The sequence below is a fragment of the Struthio camelus genome, chromosome 1 (assembly GCF_040807025.1).
Source record: "Struthio camelus isolate bStrCam1 chromosome 1, bStrCam1.hap1, whole genome shotgun sequence".
Lineage (NCBI taxonomy): Eukaryota > Metazoa > Chordata > Aves > Struthioniformes > Struthionidae > Struthio > Struthio camelus.
The window spans coordinates 53,131,100-53,157,598 of record NC_090942.1 but is presented as its reverse complement, the minus strand read 5'-3'; the positions used below and the strand labels follow the sequence as shown (position 1 = coordinate 53,157,598).

The 26,499-nt window shown below is 41.7% G+C and overlaps 1 long non-coding RNA gene across 1 annotated transcript; it reads right to left on the bottom strand.

Annotated features, from left to right (window-relative positions):
• Window positions 1-502: 502 nt before the first annotated feature.
• On the bottom strand, window positions 503-26,281 carry LOC104143813 (uncharacterized). Its single transcript, XR_693976.2, has 4 exons — window positions 26,194-26,281; window positions 24,292-24,387; window positions 22,885-23,002; window positions 503-1,346 (listed from the first exon to the last, which is right to left on the bottom strand). It is a non-coding gene; the product is annotated as an uncharacterized lncRNA (long non-coding RNA).
• Window positions 26,282-26,499: the final 218 nt, after the last annotated feature.

The window sequence follows — 26,499 nt, the reverse complement described above, 5'->3', positions numbered from 1 at the left end:
GATTTTGGAGCAGAAGAATGAGATGCAATTCAGTGACTGTTTCCCAAGCTCAGTATAAAATGATTCTATCTAATGCTTTAAGCTTCTAGTACAATTTCACGTTGAAAATATTAAGAAATAGTCTATAGTTTCGAGAAAACATCAGACTTGAAAAGAATCACGTTTCTCCTTTTTTATTCCCTTATTCTTTCGTATTGTACTACAGAAAAAGCTGAAGTCTTTATTTTATTTAGTTAAGGGTAAAGAGAAAGGTAGGAGTTCCAACTGAAATGCAGACACTACCTGCCAGCTTTCATGCCTCTCTTCTGAGAGGGAACATAGGCTGATACCGCCATGTAAAGTTATAATACAATTTTAAATACTTAATACTAGAAAACAAGATCTTCAGTACAACAATATATGTAATGACTGTTTTAAACATCATTTTGAACCATAATAATAAAAAAATACAGAGAGTACCAGTTCTTAATTAATGGCCCTTTCTTTTGGTACAACTGCTTTATACCTTGGGTGTATATAACTACATTTATCATGAAGTACGGTTACATTTGTCTGGTAGTCAAGCTCTTTAATGGTGCCTCCATGGCAAGGTTCTGTTTTACTCTTTCTGTTCAGATCTCAATTTTTTTAAAGCCATAGATTAACTAGGGTTGTTCTAAAACAACATAAACTTCTTTTAAATCCAGACATATGAAACATAAGCAAGGGAGAATTTGAAGTCTTTCTAACAACCAGTATTATCCTGAATCATGCAAAAAATGCCTGAATCTATTACACACACTCCCTCTAGACCCCAGCTGCATGTTAGAAAAGCATCTTCAACTGCATTTTAACCTTAAAGTCATTCACTGAAAGACAAATGATTTTGTTTTAGTCCTTAACAACCAAGAGCTAAAAATTTATTTGAAACTGTTTTGTGCCAACTTAAATACTGATGGTGTTTTCTCAAAAACATGAAAATGCATGTTGTGCTTCTCTCCCGTATAAGCTTGCCTTTCTCATGCTGTAATTCACTGCAACATATAAGCCTTTATTCCTTTTCCTATACAGGGAGTCATGTAACTCAGAGTGTTTTCCTGTTGTGACTGAGAAGATGAGGAATTATAAAAGACTAACACTACAATTTAACGCTTCAGAGAAACAGTGTATATCATTACTCCTCTGTAGCCAAGCACACTAATTAATATTTATTGCACCTGTCAAACCAGTAGCCATGGTCAATCCATTGCTGCAGCAGTTCAATGGGAGGCTGGGCACCATATTTCTCCTTGGCAGGCATGTTTAGGTCATCAACAAAGACAAAAGCCCTTTTCCCCAGTGGAGCACTGTAAACCCTCTTCTTTCTCCTGCAAAATTAAACCATTAATTTTATTCATGTTAATTTTCATCTTGCTTTGAAACAGCAGAAAAATAAAGAGAGGGGGGAAAAAAAGAGAGAGGGAGAGAGAAGAAAAGAAGAGAAAAAGAAGGAAGGGAAATCATACACTTTCAGGGGAGCCTGTCTGACATTATTAGAACCAGTTCTTTTGGAATCCATGACCTTTTATTTTTATCAGATGTGCCGTAAAGGTCACAGAAACATGGGGAGGACATAGTTATAAATCCACATGGAGTTTAATCAAAGATGGCACGTTGTTCTGAAGTAAACAAGCTAATAAAACTATTCCAGTTTAAACAAAAAAAAAAGAGAGAGAGAAGAAAAATCTTTGTTAGAGACTGTCAGCAAAGCACTGATGAACGTAAATGGCTACCAATGGAATTAATTAGGCAAGAGGGATTATAATAAGCGAATTTCAGTATTGCACCTACGGTAGGCACTTTGGCACCCTGAGTGAAGCGCTTTTATTTCCAGCCCTGTGCCTCGTTCCAAAGCATGTCACGGTGCGCAGCGTGCTGCTGGGGAGCTGCATTCACTCCAGCTAATTACAAGACAATGAGAACTTGAACTAAAGGCAACTACAGAGCAGATTGCTTCAGTTCTGCCAGTTTGTACCCTGATTACACCGAGAACACTTGTGACACTGTGAAATAACAGCATAAATGGAAGAGACCTGGGATATTACACCCTCCGTTTCAGTGTATAGTATGAAAACAAATTTTAATTACAGGCCCTGTAAGAACTCTAGGTTTTTTTCAAAAGTGTCTAGTAAGGCTGGCAGCCAAAGGACACCATGCTCAAGTCCAGGTACTAGAGAAGTTAGGGGAGCCAAAAACAAGACGTTTGCTCCACTTCTACTATGACTAGGTTTGTTGGTTCAGGTCCTTCGGAAGTGTCTAATGTCCCTAAGAGCCCACCCTGCTTAGCCAAGAGGGTCAGGACAGGAGACAGCGTGCAAGGACAGGAGGCAGCGTTGAGACAGTGGCTACCAAGTGTGAAACTGGTGAAATAACTTGAGAACCTGCTGGCTGGAGGAGCAGTAAAGCACTGGCTTCTTTTGGAGAAGCTGGAGACCACCTTAGTCAAGCTCAGTCCTTCAGGAGGCCTTGAGAGCGCTGAATTCAGATGACAAGGCTTTAAGAATATACTCTTAACTGTCTCCGTGGACATTTCTGGCAAACAGTCAGTGTATGCATATTTTAATGTTATGGGTGCATATGAGCAGTGTGATGCTTCTCCTGCAAAAGGCCGTGGGCTGGGTTTTCAGCAGATACGCAATACAAGAGATGTAGATAAATGCTTTGAAAATCCTGCTGGCTGTCTAAATAACTCATTGAAATAAGAACTGGCTGTCAAACCTACTAAGGTACATTTGAAAATCACTCTAGCAGTTACATGACTCAACAGATGTCTAACTACCTTTGGAAATGCAACCCTTTATGGTTACATATATAAGGACAGCTGTATACATAGTTTGTTTCTCACACTAAGATTTCTTACTCAGATGGCTCTAGATTCACAAGGAAGATCTCGGCTGTGCAGCATGCAGCTTTTAGGCACTCTGCCCTCCAAAGGAAAGCACAGCCCCAGGCTGCTGCTGGAGGTTTCTCCACGTAGTCCCTGGGGAGAGCTGGTCACTGAAGAACAGGTTCAGAAGCACCACCTGGCAAAGCCGATGTCCAGGGACTTTAACCAGAAGGAGACTGTAAGTATCTGCACAAAGCTAAGTCCCACTTTTTGAGGAGAGTTAGGCACTCTGTCGCCAGGCTGCTCTCATTCCTCGTTAGCCTGCGTAATAGCTCATTCCTTGGTACAAGTAGTGGAAACTGTGCAAAGGTGACCCTAGAAAAATGCCTTGGGTAGGGCACATCTCCTGGGAAATGGTATAAATCCATGCTGAAGCGAAGGAGAGCTTTGTGCCCTGGTCTCCCTTGTTGCTACCAGGGGAGGTTTGGGGAGCTGGTGGCGGAGCAAGGAAGGCAGGTTGTGAGCACCGAGTGGGCTTCAATGAGCACTAAGTGCTAGTGTCTATCTTGTGAGTCTAACCTATATTTCCTGGCTCTTTAATTCCTCTGCAGGGTTTATTACGCGAGGCTGATGAAATGTATCAAGAACTACACTGTGGGCTGAATGCAGAGAGAAGCCATTTTCTCTGCGCAAATAATTATAGAACTAATTCTCAGGTCTTTTGTCAGCTGTCTCATCTCTCCCTTAAACACCATTGTATGGCTGCAGCGCAATAAAGCAGAGTCAAAATAATCCTTGAAATTAATATGGCTTGATTTAGATGGCTGTTTATTTTATAGCCTGGTTAAAATGTCAGGGAGATTTAACAGAAGATAAACTTTATATTTGGCCCTTTATGTTAGAATAATTCTAGCAGCTAAATGCCTTGTTTTGAGAGCCTCGTGCTAAAACATTTTTCCTTTCCCCTGTCCAGTGGCCTATCAGTTAGCCATTAGTTAATAACTGACAGATAGAGGAGCCATATCAGAAAATATTTTGTATCAAACAATCACAGGAGTTAGATTCAGAAAGGATCTCTCATGTCATTCATGTCCTTACCATCACAGAGTTGTTTTGTATTCTATATTTCTGCCCAGTTCATTTTATGTGACCCAAGAAATGCTGCCTTCATTGTTTCTCCTGAAGTCTATTCATTAATGGGAGATTTTTTTTCTTAATATGCAGCCTAAACATTCATTACCTTATTATGCTTCACAATGAACTGAATTCAGTGCTTCCAGCATATAGTTGTAATTTTACCTATCAACTGGAAGTGTACTCTACTGTATGAAAAAGCCAGAATTATCATACAGCTCCTGCCTGATAAAACATTACTCAAATCCTGTAGTGTTTTCAAATCTTGAGCTATTAATAATTTAACATAATTAATTCAAAACACTTCACTCAATGTGAACCAGAGAGAGGCGATAGGGAAATGATGCATATTCCATCTTTCAAGGATGGAATTAAATATGGAAAACAAGGAAAAGATAAAGAGCTGCCAACACTTACGTGGAGTGTAATTCACCTGTTTTGAACTTGCCGTAAATTTCATGTTTCTAAGACTTTCAGCTAACTTCACAGGCATAAATAAAACCCTTTCCCCTATCACAAGTGAACAATTTAACACGGTTGGAGCTGTTTGTCAGGCATAAGAAGAAAAGAAACAAATTAACAAATGGGGAAGATTTCTCTACAAAGGGAAGTAACATTTAAGTAAAAGAACAGTTTTGTAGAAAAGCCTTTAAAATGCAATCACATAGATTACTTCCTCTTTTTTGTTACCACTCATCAGTGAACAGAATTGTATCACTTACACTTTTGCTTGATTCAACTTTCTTTAAAAATAGCTTGTTGCTGCCCCTTTCCCAATGGGGTGGTTTTTAAATTTTATTTATTTGAATCAAGGCTGGACCCAGTCTTTGTTTTCCTGGTTGAAAATTCTTGCTATTAGAAAGAACTGCAGGTGCTAAATTATGGCACAATACATCGCAGCTGCAGAAGTGCACCTGGAAAAAATTAGGCTAGTAATGAAAATTTCACCTGAAAAATGCCAAATTGGAAATCTCAGAGACTGAACGCATCCATTAAGCCACAACTTGGGGCTTACAAACTAAGTAATAAATATTGAAACTTTTAGCCTTCTCTGCATTGACCACCAGCACTTCCTTCAGATGTGTTGTTCTTTTTGGGGGGAGAAGGAAGGGAGGAACACAGAGAGAGTATATTGGTCTCTCATCTCCATTAAATCCCTGGCCAATCTCTGCTGCCAATAGAGGTACCAATTAGTCCTAATTGTAGTAGACACTAATAATGTAGACACCTGTCACTATCTATTGAGCTGGGACCATCACTAAATTCACGAAGGCCACAACAAAAGCATGTAGAATAATAACGATCATCTTTTTGGTACTGACCCAGTCTGGAAATTAAACTGTTGATTCTATGGTGATAAGCTGAGCAATGCTTTTCAAAGGTACCATAATCTAATAGAAGTAATGCACATATATATAGATACACATATATTGTTTTTTATTACAGAAACACATAAAAAAAAGATACAGGGCTGGTTACCATAGCGACAGTGCTTCCTGCACTGCATGGACCAATGGTTCTCACTATTTTGTAGCATTACAGTGGATTCATGCTTTATAGAAAGAAGCTGAGCAGCAAACCCTAAATATCCCCCCGGGCAGAGGCAGGACCTGTGTGGGTAGAGTGATGAACCCCAGCCTGTTTGGATCCCCTGTGCAGCCGACACATGCATCACTCATACACACACAGGCAGTGTTCAGGCTCTCCAGTTTCATATGTAATAATGTCATAATTTCGTATGTAATATGTCACAACGTGATGAAAGGTAATCACCTTTCATTTTGACAAAAAGCGTGCGACATCTGTCAGCTTCGCTGCAACAAGGGCAGTTCAAGGGCTGAGCCTGAGCATGTTTCCAGGCCACCTACCGACTATGTGATGCAGGTCGTTCCAGTAAATGCTCCCTTCCCTCAACGTGGCTGTGGAAAAGACCAAAAAACCCATAATGGGAATCACGCTAAATCAGCCATCCAGACACAGGACATGTGCTGCTTGGCTCGGGAACAGTAACCAGCACCTGTTGGTCTTGGGGAAGCTTGTTCTTCCTGCAGTTATTCTGCAAGTGCTCCAGGCATATTCTGCAAGCACTGCGAGAGTGATAACAAGCTCATAAAACACTGAATGCTAGAGATTACATGTAAGCATGATAGAGAAAAATTAAATCCATTAAAAATCCCTGCCAGGCCGTGATTTGCTGTTATTATTTTTTAATTCATTGTAATATATACTATGCATAAGAGAAAAGATAGCAAACATAAATGGGAGGGAAGTTAATGAACATATTAATTTCCTTTTTAACTTAGGCCTCCTACTTGGAATAAAGGGAACCGCTAGCTCATCTAGATGAGTCTAATCTGCTCTGAAACCTTCTGTATAAGGGACCCTTGCAGAAATACCAACAGGATGCTGCTGCTTGTGAGGGGTCCCTCTCTGGCAACGAAAGGGATTGGGTACTGTACTCAAAGCAAGTCATTTTTACTCCACGTAGAGCAGTTGGACAGTCACAGATTCTCATGCAGTTTTCTTATAGTCCAAGGAAAGCTACTCACACATGGGACTGGGAATTGGGAGATCTCCTGCAAGCTCTTTCCTGCTTGAAGCTGAACACAAAGCAAATCTGCAGGAATGTTTAGATAAGCAAAGCCTTCCCCCAGATATCACAGAATCACAGAATGGTTGAGGTTGGAAGAGACCTCCAGAGATCATCTAGTCCAACCCCCCTGCTCAAGCAGGGTCCTTTAGAGCATACTTCCCAGGATCGTGTCCAGGTGGGTTTTGAATATCTCCAGGGAAGGAGACTCCACAACCTCTCTGGGCAACCTGTGCCAGTGCTCTGCAATGTTTCTTTTTCAATACACAAAGTACCTTTTCCATTTTTCAATTTTCTGGGGGAAAACCTTCTGAGAAGCTTCTCTCTATATACTAGTCTCTTGTAGGGCTGCATCTGAGGAGCAGGAGCACAAATAAGCTCCTGCAACGCCTGACGGGCCCAGGGATCTTGGTAAGGACAGTCTCTCTTCTTCATCCCCCAGCTGGAGGGAGCACAGGAAAGGTCTGTGTCAGTCCCTAACTCTCCAGGGAGAACTTGGATCAGGAGTTCCCTTCGCTCACTGGAGAGCTGTGCAGACAAGCATGGAAAAGTGCCAGTTCACTCCTTGCTTTTCAGGACGGCACTTCACGCTCCCCAAGCAGGCATGAAGTGACGTGCTTAACAGTGCAGCCTGCCTGCATGTCCTGACGGAAAATGTCCCTGCAAGCAGTTAAGTTTCCACTCAGGGACCTAAGCATACACCTTGAAAAGACCCTGTCTGTGAAAGAAGGTACTCAGCGAAAAGTCCCTCTTTTTGCCAAGTATTAATTAAATGTGGTCACCAAGGAACAGTGAAACAGCTCAGGAAAGGAACTTCAAAACAGAAGCTGTAATCAAACTGCAAACATCACTCAACCCACATTTGTTCCAGCAGGTGGGTAAGTGCAATCTGCTCTGAGAGGGAGGCAGCACAAGAAAAGCTCCATGGGAGAAGACCAAGTTGCTTCACCAGCCCCTGAAAAGCATCGTTCCCCTTCTCATGTACCAGGCCAGAGTGTTTTGACTGACATAGCGGAGGGTAGGCTCCAGCCCTCACCTCCCCCTCACTGCCCTTCAGTGGCGGGGCTGGATGAGTTACACTCCAAGCAGACGCAAGCGAAGAAGTACAGGGTGTCCGTCCTTGCCCACTAGTTCAAAGAGGGCAGTCGAGGGGATGAAAGAGATCTCATTTTTGAGAGCACACTGTGCGCTGTTAGTCCCCTTATTTATTTGACTGCTTAATTCAGTACGTGACTTCAGGCATGTAGTCAGACGTCTGGTGTTCATTTTCAGTCAGTTGACAAAATGCCTGGAAGTTTGAGTCATTTGATCAAATACTCCACAGAAATAATCACTGACTGAATCACTCTGACAGAACCAGGATGGGTTCTCCTTTAGCTGATTTCTTTATAGACCAGAAAGTTACCTTGTACTGTATGTAACTTAAGCACCCCTTTGATCAGGCGGTTTGGCAGTGTTTGTTACACTAAAGGTACACCGTGTACCACTGTCACAGCCTCTTGCTGCCTCCAATCTGATTTAAAACCATGTACTGTTGACTCCTTCACCCTGCCCCCTCTGGGGCCACCACTTCTCTGGTCTAAGCTGATGATGATCCAGGTGGACCTTGCATTCACATGGTTCCTTCACCTTTCCCAGGTACTTCTGCACCCCTAGGAGAGCCCTGCACCCTGCCTGGGCTCCCCTTGGTCCTCACCCACAAACAGCCGCATTGGAGACCTTTTGTGGGGGTTTCCCGGACACCACCACCACTCACAGCCTTCTCTTAATAGCTAGGCTTCGTCTGCCAAATTGGTGCCTTTGTTTCCAAATATCTAACTTTCACATCTCAAAATCCACAGCCACCATACCGTGCGGTCCAACTTGGATGCTGCATCATTCCAGCATCGACTTTTACTAGACTAGATGGTGATGATTTGTACATAAAATGCAACATGCTTTGTGCTGAGGTTTCCAATTTAGTGCCAGATGTTTAGCAATAAGGAAGTTAATAAAATACAAACAACGACCTTTCTTACAAGGATAGTTTCTCTGTTTTTTGCTTTTACAAGTCCCGGTGATCAAATGGAAATCTTAAAATGAAGCTCTGCAACACCTGTACTACAGTTCGATCTCATTTCCAGGAAGTGCTTATAGATGAACACATGAAAGACTCAGTCGGTCTAAGTAAATATTTCTGAAATATTCTCCACTTCAGTGGTGATGGCCAAAAAAACTCTAGGAAAATATACTAAAAGTTGTACTATACTAAAAGTTGTACCACAATGATCCAGGCATCTAACGAATAACCCCTAGTGAACCTGGCTAAACAGACTCAAGGAGGAAACCTCATCTCTTCCACATAGCTCTCTAAGCTGAGTAGCTGGTGTTTATCAATTGAAAAAGATACATTTCTTTCCTACAGTTTTGGAGTACCACATTTAAGGTTGGTCAGCAGCTTTTGGCTCAGAAGTAGATATAAAAAGATTGTGAAAGTAACTTTTTTCAAAATATTTAACTGTTTTTCCGGACATTTCTTGTATTTTTCAGAATCTACACATTCTCACTCATTTTATAGCTAGTCCACTGCAATCAGTCGTCGAGACTGGTACAGATGGACTTTTAAAGTGTTTTTATGAACTGAAAATGAAAATGTTAATAATCATAAATTTGGCAATTTTTGAGCATCTCTGTGTTGAACTGGCTCTTTCCTAGAGTCTGTTCAAGTGCTATGTTTATAGCCAGATCCACAGTAAAAGGCTATTCAGTGCACTGTAAGCCAGCTCTTTAGCATCCTTACTTAGGAATATGTTGGGTCACAGACAAGGCATCTCCATGGAGAAGGCGGTCGGTGTTTGCAGGCGTGGGAGGGATGAGCTCAGGTCCTGAGATAGCGAGGAAGAGACATCACAAAAGGTGAAATTATATTCTAGAGCATTCATATTACTTTTTTTTAATCTCAGGTTGATCAGTCATTCCTTGCATACTCTTCCTTTAAAATGAACTCTAGCTGGATTGGGTTTCTCATGACATTGCATATGTGCTATATGTAAATTGAAAACAATTCCCTCCAGAGAATTTTCCTTATTGAGAGAAATTTCTACTTCAATGTGAATTAAAACCCTCCTGTTACCTAACTCACAGAGCATAAGTCTATGGTGGCCCTGCCAGGAGTGGGACTGTCAGTTTTTGGATGTCTAGTTTTTCCAAATCTTCCGCTTAGACTACTTTAATATTTCCTTTGGTAATGGAAGTTTGGAAACATAGCTTAAAGAAAAGTATAAATATAAGAAAAAAAATACATCGAGCAAGTGGTTTTATCTTTGACTATCTAGAGATGAAAATGATCATGACTCATGAGCCTCTTCAGCAAATATCCTCACGGCATTTTCTAGTCCTTTGTACTGTTGGTATGATGTATTTCTTCATTCACTAGAGTCTGTCACTTTCTATAATAGCATTTATCAATCCCTAGTGTGCATGAAAGTGTATTCTTTATGGAGTTCAACTATTTATGTTATATCTGAGTCTAATTCTTAATTTTTTTTGCTCAAGGAAGTTGTACTTATTACAGTAAGTTTTAACACCAAAAATATAATCTATAACATTCTTAACAACTCATCCCTGAACCAACCACTTTTAGCACTGAGCTTTCTCCTTACCTTTTTTTTTTTTTTTGGCATTAATAACTGGTGTGTGATGTTGCCCACAGATCTCATTTCTGGTGCTTGCAAATAAAAAGTTTCAAGATTTGCACTGCTTGGCTGGCAGGCAAAGCTCTCCACATTGAAAGATGTAGAATACAGTATGAGCTTCCTTTTATCATGCCAATTAATGTTTGACTTGTTTGCCTGCCATGTGATGAATTAAAAATGCATGATTTAGATGCTGGAGAGCTAACCATTTTCTAGATATAATCCCCTGGATGCTGCCATTCTTCCAGTTGATCTTTTTGCCCTCCCTGTGTTGGCGAGTACCATACATAGCCTACTGCTCACATCTTTCTCTAACAGATGGCTCTCTTTACTAGTTGGGACCCGATCTGATGATTACCTCTAATATGCTTTAGTGTCAAGAATGTCCAAGGACAGGCAGCCGATTCATTCTCCTAAAGCAAAAGCAGCTAAAAAGAAAAAGTTAAGTAGACATGCTTTCTGGTCTGTGTTCCATCCTACATACCCCATACCCCATAAATCAGAATATTTGTCAACATCAATTAAAATGTAGTTTCCCCAGTAATAAACATTACATGGAGAAACAAATCAGCTTTCATTTATTCTGTCAGAAATGGAAGGAGAGCATTTCGTATTATTTTGTGGATAATCTCTGTGGAGTAAACTAAGCACAATTACATATTTGATTTTAATTAAAACTCTGGGTACCTTTCGAGTTTCGTTAGGAAGATGTCCTGGGTATGATTAGCTGAGGCCTGCACTGAGAAGTTAATTTGACATACAACATATTTTTCATGAGGTAACTGTCGCAGGAAGTTGTTTGTAATAGCTATCTTTCCCAGGCCTGTGGGGGCAACAAAAAGTAATGGCTTATCCTGAAGCAGCATCTTCTCCGCTATGCGGTACATCTGCATAACAGTCCCAGTGGTGCTCACAATAATGCCATTAAGCTGGGAGACTAAAAGAACGAACTAAAAGATGCAGATAAAGGTGTTTCATTACCCTCTGTACACTGAACAACAATAGAACTCAGTCATAAAATAGTTCCGAGTCACAATAAAAGCAAAAACCACAGAAAATACCTGGGAATGACAAAGGAGTTACAGTTTATGAGCAGCAGGCCTGGTGGAATTGCCAAGTTGGAGGCTTAAACACAAAAGAGCACTAAGAAATCCTGTTTCGTGTTGAGGGAGGGAGGCTATTATACCCAATGCTGGTAATGAGAATGCAGAGACTTTGTGTCGTTAACTGTTTTCTTTTACAATATTTGACACCGGGATGGCTTAATGCTATGTTGTTTTCTCTTCAAGCCACAGTTTTCCTTCATGCGAGTGTGAGAGCAGAATTCTAATGGGAACATACACTGGGAAAAAGGGCCTCGCTGCTCTGTTTTGTCTTTTCCAATCTCTTACACTTTAACTGGAAGGTCATTTCATTTATTACACACAGAAAAGGGCAGGAGCCAGGCTTAAAGCTTGGTATGTACTCGTATATCAAACTGGCACTTATTTTGTTCTCCCTTATCTAGGCTAGCCTCCTGCCCTCATCCCTCCTATAGCTACATACAGTTGGCTAGAGAGAGGTCAAAATGACCTCACTGCATGCACCTCTCCTCCTTTGCACCCTTCCAAGGGAGTTAAGGTAACTTGGGGTATTGGCAGCAGAATTGCTCTGCCAGGCCACAGGGCATTTTGCAACCTCTGCAGCTATTCCTCTGCACGAGAAAACTGCCAGGAACATGTGCTTCATGCAGCAGGTTCACAAAGCAATTTCATCTATTCACAGCTGGCTTATTAAGGGAATCTAGCAAATGGCTGTATCATTGAAACGTTATGTTTCCTGCCCTTTTCCTTTTGAACATAGCTTTGAAAATGTAACCAATATAAACCAATTGGTGGGGTTGATAGCTTGTCACTTATGTTTCCTGAAAACCAGACACTCTGCACAGTCCCCTCTACTGAGGTCCAGATTGTGCTTTGAGCAACCAGGGCTGTGCGCACCTCGTCTTATGTGGCCATCCAGAGCGGCGAGTGGTGCGGAGGCTGCGCTGCCTGCCCCAGCGTGCGGACTGGCCGGCTCCGCTCCCAGCTCACCCCGGCTGCAGCACGGCTAGCTGTCCTCCCAGCAGCTCGCACAGGCTCTGGCTGCAGAGACTTCGGCTGAGGTGTGGAAATGCAGAGGACTGAAGGAAGGAGCCTCTCTTGTTATAGCGTCACTTTTCAGATGAACTCCCTCTTTGGCCAGGGTCAAACCGCTCAGGCCTCCTCCCTCATTTGCCCTGGATGAGCGCAGATGCTGCATTTGCATTGCACTGGCTACATTGCATGCAGCCACATTTTGCTAGGCAGTGTGCAGACACACGCACCCCTCACCTGCAAGCGCCTACCTCTAACCTAATAAGGTACATAAAAGCTGGGAAGGAAAGTCAGAGAGGTGGAGCGATATCCCCAGGTCAAAACAGCAGCCCTGGACCAAAAATGTTACCACGGTCCCTGGCTGCCCGTGTCTCACTGCAGGGTCCTTTCCAGCAGGGTGCCATGGTGTACAGTGGAGGTGGATAAGACTCAGTACCCTCAAGTGAGGAATTCTGTGATGTTTATAGAGAGCCACGGCCAAACACACACATCCCATCAGCGCACAGGGATCTAACAACAGCCTCTCTATTTCAACAAGAAGCCTCTGAAGCTTTTTAAAGCTGCACATTGAAAATGAAGCAGTTGGCCTATGCTCCTGCAGTAGAATATAGACTTTCCTTTGGGACTCCCGTCCATTTTTGTATGCAATGAATTAGTCTGATCTGGAGCGCGTCCTGAAGTACTGTTTCTCTAATCGGCCTCCTCCCTGTCCAGAAGCTGGCCCTGGGCCTGGCGGTACCTTACCAAAGAACTAGAATTAGTCATCCTTGCAGGTGGCCAAACGTTTTTGCTATTGTCTCACCTCTGCACAAATCACATCCCAGGGACCCTTGCCGTGCCCTTTAGATGCAGAGCTTTGAGGCTGCCGTAGGAAAGGGGAAAGAGAGGAGTCAAGGAAGGACAGAAAACTCCAAAGACTATTTAACTGCCATGGCCATTTTGTGGGTCCAGAGATGTGCACCGCATACACCTGTGTGTATACAATTAAGCTGTGAATTAGCCACAGTTTGACCCGTACAATATTGGTAGCTGTCCTTACAGATTGGTTACACTCCAGCCCAAATTCTCAGCCTAAAAGGTTAAATATATAATACTCCATACTGTCGATAATCCATTTTTCCTGCTTTCGGCGGTAGGAAGAAGGTGAACATACAGCTAATTAAAATACATTTGTTGAAAAGGTCAGTGCAGTAAGCTGCAGTGCAGCTGAATAGAAGGATTACGATCCTATTCACCCAATCTGGTGACAAACAGACTGAAAATGGAGACCGAGATACAATTAATCTGTTTTGCTCTCACAGAACGAGGAATGGCTCAAACTTAACAGTATTCAGGTTCTGAAAAAAATCCCAATCCTTAGTGTTCCCAACATGCTCTGGTACAGAGGTAATAGGCTGTGCCCATGCTTTTCACAAGAGATTTAAGGGGTCTGCTGCTCCAGTTCCATTCAAACCCAGTCTGAGCATCTCATTCACGTTCCTTTAAAAATACCAATTTACTTTACAGAAGTAATTTGTACAGTGCAGTCGCATATTAGTGACTACTACCTCCTGGCGAATAACTAAGCAATTAAAATCTACGCTCAGTTTGAAGCCACTGATCATCTCCTTTTTCCTGGGAGACAACTTACAACAAACAAAGTTTTGTGTGCCTGCGTCTAAATGTTCCACGGCAGATTCTGATCTCAGTTCAGGAGTCTGATATTTGACTTTATCAAAGACGGGAACTGTTTTATGTTTAGATTTCACCAGCTGCCAGAGGAATCTAAAGGTACCTCCTCTGTATGCATGCATAACAAATGAAGTTGTGAACATCACATTTTTCATGCTATTCACTACTGTGAGTCAGATATCTCCATGATGCCACAGGCCGGAGAAGATTTTTATGTCAAGGATAGTTGTATTTTAAAGAGAATCAATTCACATTCATCATCTTCTTGCATTATTCAGAAAATATTTGAAGAGCCCCACATTTGGGCTTTTTGTGATCATTATTTACCCTGGGGTGCTCTGTTGAAGTGCCAGCTCCCCATCATAGTCAAATTTTAACACCAGGGCTCCTGCAGGAACTAAAGGAGCTTGGCACCCTGCAGAGCCTCTCTGTGTGTGTGTATGTGCATGTGTGTGTATGTGTGTGTGTGAGAGAGAGAGAGAGAGAGAGACTTCTGAGGTGATGCTGTAAAATGATCTGTGGCTTATTTTGGAGGTGCCTGTGCTGTGGCGGGAGGAGAGCCGTGAGGATGGTATGACTCGTGCAGTGCTGAATACCCTGCAGCACGCCAGGGGTATCAGGAGTACTGATGTAAAGCCTTCTTGCTGCATGGGAATGCAGAACACCAGCAGACACAATAAGGGAGTGAGAGGATGCTACCTACTCGGTTATGTTCGCAGGTAAAAGTGCCGATGGGCAGCCAGCAATGAGCTAGCCACAGATATCGCGCTTGCTGAAAATGAAAGGCAGCCCAAAGCAAGATGTATTTATAGTTCTTCATGTTGAGTTACAGGGGGTTAAATTCATTATGTAACTACAAAACACTGAGAGAATATGGAGTTTTAGAATACCTAAAATCATTTGCAGAAAGACAGATGGGCAACAAACAAGACCAACAGCTAGATAAAAAAATAAAGTGGACTAACAGCCAGATCCCACAGTGCTGAACTCTTAGATTCCTGCTTCTGCCTAGATTTGAGATCCCTCATCCAGCTTCAAAAGTTATTGGTATAGGTGATCTAACATGTCTTCATTATGCAGGGCAACACCATGTACAGTTATGCCCAGCTAGAAGTAGCCTTGATAAAGTAGGTGAACCGGCGTGAGCTACAAGCCCTCTGCACTGCAGTTGGGTGAACACAGCAGATCCAGCAGGGCTCAGTGGAGGCTCAGGTGGCCATAGCATCTCCATTTGAACTGCCAGGGGCAATAGCTACACCCTAACCGTGTGACACGTGGGTCTGTGTAGCAGCGCCACTTCCCCCATTCATAGTGCATCCAGCGTGGTCTCTAACAGCACCACAAAACAATGTGTCACACATGCGTTCTCATGAGCAACGTAACCCTCACGCTGGGCAGAAACCTGCCTAGAGCTAATCAACATGTGAAGCTGATGACAAAAAAAAGTCTTAAAGCCTGCCCCTTAGGCAGTTACTTGTAGCAGGAAGGCACCACCAGAACCCTCTCTTGCAGGTTGACACTAAGACTTTTTCTTTCCAGGGTGTGAGCTGGATTTCAAGTGCTCTCAGAGCTGTCTCAGGGAAGATACTGCTGTGCTGGTGTTCTTAGGAAGCCTAGCCTGGCTGCCTGTGCCCTCCAAACGCTGGTCAAGCTGCTCAGCAGATGAGTTACCTGAGAGAAAGTCTGGTTTCAGAGCTCCTCTGGTTAGGTTTGGGGCTGGGCTGCTCAGCTCTGTCCGAACTGCAGCCTACCACGTGGGATCAGGGACTGAACCTGTAGTCATTCTTAGAACCAAACTAGTAAGATAATTAACTAAAGTAATCACAGAGTGAACGGAGAAAATCTGTGAGCAATGGACCTGAAAGCTGGTTTCTCTGTTGGATTTTCTGCTGTCTGACAGAACATCAGTTCTGACTGGAGATTTCTGAGACCGTGGTTTTTCTTATTCTCTCCCTCTCTCTCTCATAGACTTTTCAGTGACTAATGAGGATTAAACTCATGCTACAGGCTTTCTTGTGGTGGGCACCTTAATTAATGTCTTACTCCTCTACAAAGCTGTTTATTTTCATGAAACTCGTAGAATATATTTAAGACTGTTGTCCCACTTTGAAACCTGCTTGAAACTGAATAATGAGTTCAAAATTTACTTGAAGAGGATTTGTAGGTAAGACAAACGCGTACAGGGTGATCACATCAGTCTTGCTTCCTTAGGGAACCAGGAAAAAATGCAGTACCTGTGAAGTATAGGTGCTTCCAGAGGTGGTAGGTGGCAGCCAAAGGGGAGCTTTCAAAGGCATCTTTTGTAATCTGATGCTAAATTCTGATAAAGATCTATTTCTGAGAGATTTTTCTTCATTAAAAAGCCAAAACAAAACTAATAAGCACTACAGAGGAAAGGACTCATTTGTTTTCTTAGTAGGTTGAAGAGAAATTTTCTTCTTCCGACCCACACGACCCTGCATAGCATCAGCTGTACTAATTGTAAACAAAAGTCACACTGTCAAAATAAAAGGGAAACGAATTAGCAACAATAGAGTTCATTAAAGCTTGTTAATCTTTAAGAGGATGGGTGCGATGTAATTGGAAGAAGGGCTAAGAGCTATGTGGGTAAAACATTTCATGGGAATACATTTCATTTCAAATGACAGAATATAATTAAAAGTGAGAAGTTAAATCAACTGTCAAAAGCATAGTTACAACTGCCTTTTTTTTTCTTTTTCTTTTTTTTATTTTAAACACAGTCATGCTGCTTTGCCGGCTTTACCAGCCTGTCTGATCTCCTGTTCTTTGCTTTGGTCTTCGCTGTAAGTTCTGCGAGGCTGGTTCTGAAGGCTCCAAGAGAGATGGTACCCCCTACAACATTTCCTCTCTCTTTCTCTCCTGTATCCCGCTCCCAGTACTTGCCTACTAGGTCATCGGCATCATAACATCTGCTGCAGCCTTCCTTTTTCACTGACTCCCTACTTTCCTTCCTCAGCAAAGCTGATACACTTTTTGAAAGCCAACCCCAAAACTGCTGTTTGCAAGTGACTCCTTCCTATCTTTAAATCAGAAGATCAGGGAACTGCAGTCTTCTGCCCTTACTTCAGTCCCCGAGATCTCCCTATGTGAAATGTCTCAGCCTCTTCTGGAATCCTAATTTGACTGTCTTGCCCATAGCCCTCATCTCCTTCTCCACAACTTTGCAGTTCTATATTTTGCCATCTATCAGTTCTTATTCTCCTTCCTACTTGAGATGCCTGAACTACTGCTAACAACACTTTTTATGGATTGAATACCTTTTCTCTTCTGCTGGGCACAGTAGCCTCATGCTTATCATTCACATCATTTCAGCTCGCATCCTGCTCCATTTCTTGGACAATCTCTGCTATCACTGCAGTGCCAGACTAGTCAATAAGTCAACATTTAAGGAAACTTAGGAAGCAAAGTGTAAGCTTAATGCCATAACATCTGCACCCACCAAATACACTCTCCAGGAAGATCCTGCTTGTCTCCCTTTGCATTATTGCATGCTATCTTATCTCTCAGTTTATTGCTTCTTCTTGTGGTACTTCCTATCTCTGCAAGACAGTCAGCTCCTTGAATCATGAGCTTTCATGTATATGCTATCTAAACAGCACACATACACTCAAGGTGTCTCTTCCTTCACGCATAAGCACATATATTACTCTCACAATCAAAATAGGTGCTTTTCATGGAGGAGAGACAGGACTAAATAGCGGCATGCTGTGACTTTTTTTCCCAGATCATTACTTCTAAGTGCTCGCAGTGATACTTTTGAATTCTGATTTTAAACACAGGATGTGCGCTTACGCACATGCATGCACATTTGTGTGAATACATCACACAGAGAGGTGGGAATGATCATTGCCTGTCCCCGTCACCCTGCCTGGGGCATCCTCCAGCCCCAGCCCCGTTTCAGCCCAGCTTGGGGCTGTCTGCCCCTGTCCCATGATGCCGCATCGGTGCTGGCTCCAGCCCCACCATGGCCCAGCCCTGACCCTCTGGGAGCCCCCCAACACCAGTCCTGGGAGCTGCCGGTCTCATGGTGCCCTGACAGTTTTACCTCTGATGTCTTGCATTTTCTGCAAACTTTCACAGAGAAAATATTGCCAATGATAAGGTCTCTGCTCTAAGTGTTGTATCTGAGTCACCATAGTCATGTAGTCACATTGGAACTATAGGAACCTGATTTTCAGCTTTTCAGATGAATTACAAAATGTTGGTGCTTACATTTGTGGAGAGCTTTTCATAGTGGACTGGTACAAAAAAACAAAAAAAAACCCCTGACATCTTTTGGCACCTCATATTTGTCTTTCTGTCGGGCTTACCATGCTGCCTTACATCCAGGGCTACACCAGTTTGATTTTCCTAAAATGTCAGATTCTCCCCTCTTCACACCAATATCACACAATTCCTCATATGTTCAACTAGATGTTGATTTCCTCGGCTGTAAATAACAGTCCCAAAGGAATCACTTGATAAGCATTGTATTGTGAAACTGCTATTCTATTAAAAACCTCTGTTCTCGCAGCTGTCAGAGAATGAGTTTCCTGTCAGTTTTTTACAGGAGTCACCTATTACAAAGCACCTTCAGGTCTACAGGCAGCATTTGAAGTGTGCCCCATTGACCAGCGGCAGCAAAAAGATTGTCTCTGCAAATAAACTAAATGTCAACCTCTCTTCCAGCATACAGTTTCTGGGAAAGAAGCAAACCTAATTGTTTTGCCCTACAAAAGCAAAAAACTTTTTATTTTCCTCCTCTCAACTTGGAGTAACCTGTTCCCACCTAGGCACTGGGCGTTACATGAGCACTTCAGATCCCCAGGGCTCCAGAGCTGAGCCTTGATCTACCCCCTTTAAGTCCTAGTGACGTTGCTTAATTTCATCTACTTATGGCACTGACCTTGTCATCCCATAGTATAACCCAGAGCAGCATCAGTGTCTTGAAGGTGCTCTAAAGAAATGAGGCCATGTACTATTGTGTTATCTGCTGACTGCTTCCGTCGGCTATGCAGGCAGATGTGGGCACAGCTGACTGTGAAATTAGTTGGGATGGGGAAATGTGAGAGAATCATGAAAAAGGTTAAAAAAAACCCTGCATGCAGAAACATGCACACCAAACAACATTTTGGTCATAGATTTAAAGACTTGTATCCTGTCCCAGCATCCTCTTACTTATTATAGTAACTCCTCAGTAATAACTCCTAACTTTGGGGACGGAGAGTTATCTGATTATGTTCATGTAAAATATCTAGTACCCTGCCTATGCTATATAAATAATACATAATATTACTTATGATATGGTAATAGTATTCACAACTTCCACAATTGTCATTTTCATCCCAGGCAAATAGACAGATAGAAGCCTCACCCTTTCTAAATGAGAAATACATAGAAAATAAAAAGCATAAACACAAAGCAAAAGAAAAAGTACCCTCATTCCCAACCTATCTGAATCTCAGACCCACGACCTGTGTGCAACTTCTGTTTCAGGCTGAAGGTTAGGATGTAAAATGAATGGGACCAAAATTCTGCCTAGGCGTGCCTGAACGTAAGAGTTCCTAAAAGCTGCCAACTCAAATTAAAGGGGAGAAATACTGTGCCAGCAAAGGTAAAACTACTAGGTCAGTGCTATTTATACTGTCAGCTTAGGCCGTCTTCCAGATGGGGTGTATATAATAGTTGTAACAAAGATTATTATTGCAGGTTAATTGCATAACTACAAGTGTATACAGTTGTTTAAATGACATTGCTGTGAACATAGATCTGCTTGCCCACTGTCACTGTGTTTTAATATGCCTCCTTGCAGCATGAGTTACGATTAATGAATTTCTAGGTGAATGAATTACAATATTGTGATTAAATGTAATACATTAAAATGTCTCTACTGGCATCTCTGTATTAGAGAGGAATTATGCTGACTCTTTAATCTTCGCTTGTATGAGGGCTTCTAAAATATATTTTAGCAACTGCATATGTGATAGTTCTGGAAAACTTGAAGGGGGTGCTTTCAAATAAAACTTGTCTTTAAAACACACAACTACCCAGTTAATTCATTGGGAAGAAGCTATACCACTCTTTCAGAGCTTCTAAACCATGACTTTCGGCACGAGTACATTCTGCCACCAGGGACTTCAGCAGAACTTTTTCTGTTTGCTTTATTTTAGTCATATCTTGGTCTATTAAAACAATCCCACATTATAACCCCAATTCAACAAAGTGCTTGAGCACTGTGCATCTCCACTGCTGTCGGATACTTAAAGTTTTGCCTAGGCTCATTTTGCTCAAGGGAGCAGAGAGTTTATGATCATCTCTACTATGTTGAGAAAATGCCTTCTGCTAGGGGGCTTACCACTAAGTCTGGCAACAAATTTAACTTAACTCAGTCGCATTTAAAAAGGAAACGATTGACTATAGACAATACATTAAAGAATTACATTCTTTTAGCTACTTAATATTTTTACATAGGAAAGAGAGTTTAATTTTCTCTGGAGCCTTGAAGGTTTTTTTGTATCACTGTTTTAATGAAAGATTATCATTCTCCTTATTTTCTGACTTAAAATATTTAAAAGAAACATATACATGCTAATTTTTCTAATGCTTTTTCTTCCTATGCAATCATAAGAACATGAATGGCATTTTCCCTTTGATTTTTGTTTTGTTTGTGTTTTATTTTAGCGCATACAGGCCACATAACACCAAAAGCACAAAATAATTATTCCAGCCCAAGGATACCGACTGAAGACTAACAAAGAAATTATTCTGTTATCAAAAGATTTATATTTCAAAGAATGGTGCGCTGTGTTACAAGTACAGCTGGTGGAGTACAATCTCTTTAAATATTGCATTCTAGTCTTAAAAGTCAAAAAGGTGCAACCCCCCTGCAAGATATTGACGAAAAACTCCACTAAATTGTTTGTGCCACCTTCAATTCCCTGAACAGTAGCCCTTTAATATTTTTTCTAATAGGAATCATAGATCCAGGCTGTAGCATACTAATGAGTCTAAGCCTACCAATTACATTTTGCTCTCCATTTCAGATTAAATGACTCTCTATCTAGGCGCTCATGCAGCCCATTCCCTCCCCCTCCCCACGGTATCCTGGTTTTCAAAAATAGAAATAATAACAATAATAATGTACTGTATCTTCCCAGTTAGCTACAACTCTATATGCTTTGTTAGGCTAATGATAAAGAAAATGCCTGAATCTCGATGTTATGGTAGCTGCTTCATGAGGATAATCAACTTGCCATGCATCTCTGCCGCTTTCCACAGCCGAACAGAGAGATAGAGAAGGCTTTAAGGAGTCAGAAACAGCAAAGTGTATATAGAAAAGAAAAAATGTCCGAAAATGAAACAAAAGAAGAAAGCGGAGGGGTAAAAATAGCAGAACTGCTTAGGAATTTTCCACTTCTTTCTTTTCCACTGGAAAAGACTTTTTTTCCACAAAATCTTTCCAGTGTTTTCTATTTGAAGAAGGGTCTCGCCATAAAAAAGAAAGCAGACCTGATAGGAACCTTCAGGTGGGCTGCCTCCACCTCCGTGCCCACACTGTCCTTCCCTTTGCAGCTCTCCCATGCCCTTTCTCCCCACTGCCAAATCCAGAAGAGCAGGGATAGCTGCTGTCTGGCCTCCACTCATGCGAGCTCCCAGAAAAGCAAAAGTTTAAGGGCCCTCAGCTTCCAGCAACACGCAGGAATGTCACTCTTGATCTCACCACCTGCCTGCCAGATGCTGGCACACACCCAACCGTACAAAAATATTGCACCTCCTTTGAGCTCACGCCTTGCAGGTCTGCAAAATGAAGGACGTCGAACTAGACCCACACCTCTCATTATGATCTGCCTTTCACGTCTGAATGCCCGTCCCCCACCTTTGCCGTCAAAATTGTGCTCAGTATTTTTATCAGTTGTGCCAAAAGCATAACTGGACCAACCTGTGGCTTCCAAAATGGTAACACAGACTTTGCTATCAATGGAAAAATATTCTACATACGCACACACACACGCACACACACGGGTCCTAGCCTGTAGGATTCACAACGGATGGCAGATTAAGAGAGGGAGAGTGAGCATGCAACAATGGGCTATTTTTATAAGAACAGGAGGCTAGGTTTATGTAGAATAACATAATAACAAAGGTTTCCTAGAGACTTGTAGGAGATGGTTATAGTATTCCAGACAAACTTGAAATTCACATGCAGCCAGGAATAGCATGGGCAGGATTAGGGCAGGACTGCAGATAGACAGGTTGCATAAGATCAGAGAGAGGCCAGGGCATCTCAACACACATATCTTCACACACACCATTGCCTTCTCATACCTTTAGGCCCTGGCTGGCAGGAAAAAGATGGCAGGCTTTAAAGTGATATTTCTCACAAGTGATACTTCTGACAATGAGTTGGCGTCATGCCTGAAGAGTAGATGTAGCAGCCCTCAAACTGGCTGAAATTAATGAAGGAGGGTAGATGACTTGTGCCATAAAGCCATTCCTGGATTGCTCCATGATGATGAGGAAAGGTAATAAACTTGCTGCCAAAACCACATGTATCTCATATTGTCCTGAGCCCCTGAAACTATGGAATACTCTATTTCTCATCTCCCTTCCAAGGCTGAAGATATGTCCCCTAACTCTTTGCAGCTGTTGTACAAACCTGCTCTCTCCTAGCGCTGGTTGGGCAGAAAGGGCCAGGTACCTAATTTTATCCACATCTAACTTTCATGTGGCTTGTCCATTTAGTGGGATACTGGGCCACCTAGCACAGCAGTGACAACTCTGATTACCTTCTCTGTTGTAACTCCAGAATGAGAGCAGAATTCACCCGACTGTCATACGGGGCGGGCACATGCTTACCTTATTGAAATCAGTGGCAAAACTCCACATGTGGGCACCACAGGTATGCTTCAGAGGAATCATTGCCAGGTTACAAGTCACTAAATGAGTCCCACTGGTTTTGTATCAAGCATATGCACTGTAAGAGAACGGATAAATGAATTAACGCATACTGAGGTTGTTAATTTTGCCTTGTAGGCACAACCGGAAAAAAAAAAAGTAAAAATTGCAGGTATTCTCTCTGTTCCTTCAGAGCTCAACCTCATAAACAGCTGAACTGGCACAGCCATAGAGGCAGAAGACCTCACAAAGGAGGGGAAGGAATGGCAGACTCAGTGGTTTGCAGTGGGAGTTTTCTAGGACAGATTGACAGCTGCTGGAGGATATTTCTCCCTCTTTGAGCAGACCCTCTTTGATGGACCTTCTCCATCCACCTTGTTCATTCTCTCCTCCCTCTGGGGTGCCAAGTGCTGAAAAAGGTATTTTAAGACCTACGGGGGCAAGATCAAGAGGCCTTGTAAAGAATGTGCAAAAGGAAAAAGGATTACTGTTTGTGAAAATAGCCATTGACAAACAGGTCCCCATCTAACAGCCCTAATCTGGACTTAGCTGAACAACACTGTTGAACAAAGAGTCCTTGGGGCGGGGGCGGGTTGGTTTTGGTTACAAATGCAAAGAGACATGATGGCCCATTTTAGCTTAGCCTTTCACTTCGAAGGGACTCAGATTTCACCCAATGAGTCTGTTTAGTTGGAATTTACCATACTCAGATACTTTTTGCATTTCATTCCCTTCAGATCTTTCACTCTCGGCTTCCAGTCGGGAACACAGCATGGCCTGCAGCCTTCAACTTGGATACCTCTACCACAGAAACAATTTTACTGTCAGGTAAAGTCTTACTCAGCTGCATCAATAATCTGTCTAAAAGAGGAGACATTTGCCAAGAAAGGTTAATTGACAATCAGAGGGCCTGACTTACATGGAAAAATGAGAAACCTAAATTTGACTAGGGTGGCTGAACAGCAAGTATGAGTGTGTGGATACACGAACCATCCAGAGGTATCAGAAATACCTGAACACTAAGGTCGGAAAGGTGTTGATTAAAGTGGTATCAGAGGTAAAAGTAAGAGCAATAGGAGGATTGTCTTTTAAGAAATGATGTATTCACAGCTAAATACAAAACTAAGCTTTGACAATGGAACTGGCATATTGTAGAATAGTTTTTCACAGTAAGCCATTAAGCCCTCTCTCCTGAGACCTTAAGCCTAGATTCAGAAAGTACCCTATAAGGCAGGGACAAAGCTGTCACAGCCTCTAGTATGGAAAAGATGACCCAATATATCTTTTTCTTCCATAATTTCCATAATTCTATGAGCTTTCATATTTTGAAAATAAAATTTATTTCTGTTCATCTGGTGCTGCCACTACCTGTTGCCTTGTGAAAGTGGAAACCTCTGCCCAAAAAGTTTCAGCTGACTTTTATTGCAGTCTTTCGTCACTGTCACATCATAGTCTTCAGGCTATCTGCAACAGAAAAATTTGTTTAGGCAGTAAGATTAATAACAGGTTTATTTGAAGTGGTAAAAATGCAATCGGATGCATGATTTTTAGCCTCTAGCTGTTAATGCAGCATCTTATACACCTCGGCACTCTTTGCCTGTGAAAAATAAGAATGCTGTTTCTGCTGATATTAGAAACACAGCCTGTTGACAATGCTCCACTTTGAGTAGACAAGTAATTGTTGACCGCTTGCTATTAATAAACAAAGAAACCCTGACTCTGAGTATAGCACTGTTTTCCAGAAGGATATTTTTTCTAGTTTACCGAAACTACCATATTTTCTTTAGCGCTCTAAAGTGCAGTGTCTCATTTTTGAATTGAATTGAGGTTGGAATGGAGTAGAACGGTAAATGAAACAGTGGGAATGGAAAGGAATTCTTTGTTAAAAATGGAATGATTGAAGTTAAATATACCAAAAAAGCTTTCTGTAGAAGAAAACATTACTCTATTTGTAGCAAGTAGTTTATTTTCCCTCAGCGCTTACCTTGAACCACTCACAAGAAGAGAGAAATCAGAATTTCAGCAGGACTCAGTATAGCCAGAAAGGAGACACAATGGAGAGCTGGACAAAAAACTGTAAATAAATTCCGTGAAAATTGTATTTTTTTTCCTAATGACAAGAAATCTTCATTCTGTCCATTTACTTGTTCTTTTTTATTGTGTCCTAAGTAGTTAGTCCCCATTTCACAGAGTGGAACGTGTTCTGTTGGGAAATAATTGCTCAGCTAGGGGTGAAGAAGGGGGATATTTTATTACACATCTTGGAGAAGAAGGTGTGTTTGGATCATTAAGCCGTTCTTTTCTCTCTGGATAAAATCAGATCAGAGGACACTGGAGACATGACAACAAGGGGAGCATGAACATAGATGGATATATACCCAGATAAGATGGGTAGACAGGTATGACAGATGCTGATAACAGGGTTTTAATATATGGGGTAGCAGACATTACAAAACCTACAACCTTCCTACGGCCAGATGTGGACAGAACGTCTTTCTGGAATGTTACATTTAATGTTAAGAATTCTGTAAAAGCATTGAGGGTGATCTGATGCATATGATTTATAGTAACTATAAAGAAGCCACCAACCTACAAATAGAAAAATAGAAAGGCTCTGAGAAGCAGAAAATCATGGGACAACAGAAATACTTTGAAAAATAGTATCCTCAAGTAATATAGACACTTTCTCACAGATCTCTCCAGAGCAGAAACTTCTTACTGAAATAAACAGCAATCTTGTATCTAGTCCCTGTAACTGATTACATCATGTGCTATATTTAGAATACCTCCAGTGTAACCATGGAAACTGCTTTTTCTTAAACTCGCATTATTCCATTCAATATTAGTTGACACTATAGAAATACTTTGGGAAGCTCACAAAACAATTAATGTTACACTATTATAATGTGCCTGTAGATACAGTAGCATGTTTTTTGTCTTTTCTTAAAGTATGTATTGTGCATACCCAGGGATGCCAGATTTCGGACAAAGACTACAAAGAGCCACACGCATAGCAGTGGAGTGAGCATACAAGACTATAGGAGAATGCAGAGTACATCTTCTGTACTTTGCTTTTAGCCCAACTGCTAAACGAAAGGGCTCATGCTGTCACACTGCACACCCATGTCTCTGCATCTGTTTCTGCCATCCCCCCATAATTTTTGCACCCAGTTTCAACCAAATTTGACAAAGACAAGAGGAGCTTAGAGGATTTTAGGCTCCTACAAGCTGTGCAAAAATAAACAGCTAAGCAGAACAAGAAAATCTTACCAGTGATTCCTCTGAGAGACTAGGAAGTCCAAGCCTTATTAGACATAGGAGAATCTACAAAAAAAGACGCTAGGAAACCAGGTTGTATGAATTCTGCAAGTCAGGGAGCTACTTACAATGCCAAAAATAATACTAGATGCCAGATGAAAACTACAGACATAAATTGCATTGCAAAGGTGCAAAAATGAAACTTTTCTTCTGTTTCATTATAAAAGTGCAGCTTTGCAAAATCATAAAAAATCCCAAATCGGAATCATAACATATATTTCCAAATTCTTAGAAAGAAATTCAGAAGAACACTTCCAA